This window comes from Babylonia areolata, chromosome 16 (assembly GCF_041734735.1).
Source record: "Babylonia areolata isolate BAREFJ2019XMU chromosome 16, ASM4173473v1, whole genome shotgun sequence".
Taxonomy (NCBI): domain Eukaryota; kingdom Metazoa; phylum Mollusca; class Gastropoda; order Neogastropoda; family Buccinidae; genus Babylonia; species Babylonia areolata.
The window spans coordinates 6,774,378-6,777,062 of NC_134891.1; positions in this window are offsets into that span (position 1 = coordinate 6,774,378).

The following is a 2,685-nucleotide window of genomic DNA, read 5'->3' on the forward strand; positions in this document are numbered from 1 at the left end:
AAGCGCTCGTGTCCAGCGACTCTCTTACTGGTGTGGTGGTAAGAGTGGATGGTCTGCAGAAATACACTTGTGCTTTCGTGACTCCTGGCAGTACACGTACAGGCCCTCACGAGTGAAATGCTTTCATCACACGCCTGAAGAACTGTTCATGATTTCTGATACCAACTGTTTGAGGATAGTTAGCGTAAACAGGCCCTTCGTTCAACTCGATATCAAGCCAGTGAAGAACATTGGTACAATCACAAGATACGTGTCTGACAGTTCTGGGTACGTCATGGTGCCAAACATACCCGCGATGCACCGTGTTGCTGAAGAATTGAGAGCGCCTGAAAGAAGCATCATCATGATCAGTATTCTGCAGGTGAACAGACCCGAGCATTGTGACCATGACTCGCAGTTAAAACTAATTTACAGAAAAACAAACACATCCCACCAAGATGTTGAACGTGTCTGTGTCGACTGGTTTTCTCCAGCGTCTGTATTTAGCACTTCACATCTTCAAATAGCATTTCAGTACGTCCGGGAGATTCATTTCGGTCTTGAAATATATTTTGCAGTGTTACCAACGAATGACCAGCCACAGAAACTGCCCAGTGGTCAGTTCAACTGCTCAGTACCGCACTACTCTGCGTTCCAAAGTCATCTGGATTGTAATCAAAAGAAAGAGTGTGAGGACGGACGTGATGAGACAGAACACTGTCCCTTCAGCAGTCCTGGCTGTCAGGGTTTGGTGGCTTCACGTGACAAGTGTTTTAAACTCGTCACGGTAAATTTGAGTTCAAGTATGGCAATGCTAGCTTTGGATTGCCGAGGCAGTGGGGGAACACTAGCTACGATAAAAACCAGGCAGGAAGGTAAAGACGCTCTTCCTGTTTTCCGGAAGTTCAAGTGCTTTGTCACAGCCTTTGGTTACATGACGGGGTGGAGTGGAGTACAGTTTATGTACAGTAGGTTTCGGAAATGGACTGACGACACGTTGATCTACCACATGAACCACTTCAGGTCGGAGAGGCCTTATGACCAGGCAAGACTCGTTCAGTTTTCTGGCCTTGTTCATTCGTTACATGTTTTAGGGTCACATTCTAATTTCTGGTTCTTTAAAACCGCATTGTGTGAAGTGAAGTCACAGTCACCAAGCGTTCTTCCCCGTCAAGTCTCGTCAGCCCAGTTACAGTCACCTCAGCTGAGCCCCACCGGTACAGTTCAGGTTCTGATTGTTTGCCCAGATAATCACATCACACATATATTTCTAGCATATACTTGTAAAACTAGACGCAAAAAAATTAAATACGTACGGCTTGGCATGTACCCGAACATGACTGACCAGCACAAGGCGAAGACAGTTCTTCATGGGATGTCTCCATCCACCAGGTATGCCATGTTTAGCTGTGACGATGACGTCACCACACTGCAGTACACCATGGTGTGTGACTTCCGTCAGGACTGTCCAGACAACAGCGATGAATCGTTCTGTGAACATCCTGTATGTCATGGGTTCCTGTGCTCTAACGGTCAGTGTGTGCTACACAGCCAGCGATGTAATGAATATTCAGACTGTGTAGACGATTCAGATGAGATGGACTGTCCTGAAGACAGAAAAAACCCATGTCCCTATTGCCTTCCGGTTAGTGACGGAGACAAACAGCAGAGATTCTACATCAGCCTGGATGGAAGTGGATATTTCATACATCAGGTGATGGAAGCGGATGAGTCGTGTCCTGACAGTCATTACCGCTGCACAGCTGACCTGTTGAACTGTCTTCCTGTCTACACACGATGCAACGAATTTTCTGACTGTACTTACGGGGAGGATGAACAAGACTGTGAGACAGTGACATGTCCTGGTTTGTACCGATGTCGAGATTCCAAAGTCTGTGTACAAGCAGACGGTCTGTGTGATGGGTGGGGTCAGTGTCCACAGCGGGATGATGAGCTGATGTGTGACTTCATCTGCCCTGAAGGCTGTGTGTGTCACGGTCACTCCTTCCTGTGCAGCAGCCCTTTTCCTGCTGAAGACTACCCTTGGCTTCGCTACGTGGATGCCACAGGTTCAAGAATGCTGCTGAGTGATTTCAGTCAGAATGCATATCTTATAAGTTTGAATTTAGTGGATTGTTTCCTCGTTAACATTTCATGTGTTACACTTGCTAACATACATCTTATCAATCTTGCCAACAATCAGTTGAAATCTGTCGATATGGCTGTTTTCTTCGAGTTTCCAAATTTACAAATTCTACAACTCAGTAACAACCCTCTCAGCGAAGTAACAAGCACGTTTAAGAAAGTTCATTATGCGCTGAAACACATAGACGTATCAAAAACACGTCTGAAAACGTTGGGCAGTCTGTTCTCGATATATCTTCCCTTTGTGGAGCGTCTGAATTCATCGTCTTCTGCCGTTGAAGCCGTTGGATTAGTCGGTTTCAAAAACATCCCACAATTAACTGAACTGGACATAATGGGCAACCCAGTGATAAGTTTTCCTTTGGGTGTCATGTCACGCTCAAAAGTTTTAAACAAAATATTTTCGTCGAACTATAGACTTTGCTGTGATGCCTTGCTTCCTATTCAGTCGAGTGGAACAAAATGTTCAGCACCTTATGCAGCGTTTCCTTCTTGTGCCACACTGATGCCAGACCAACTGAGCAGGGTTTTCTTTTGTCTTGTCGGCACATTCGCCATTCT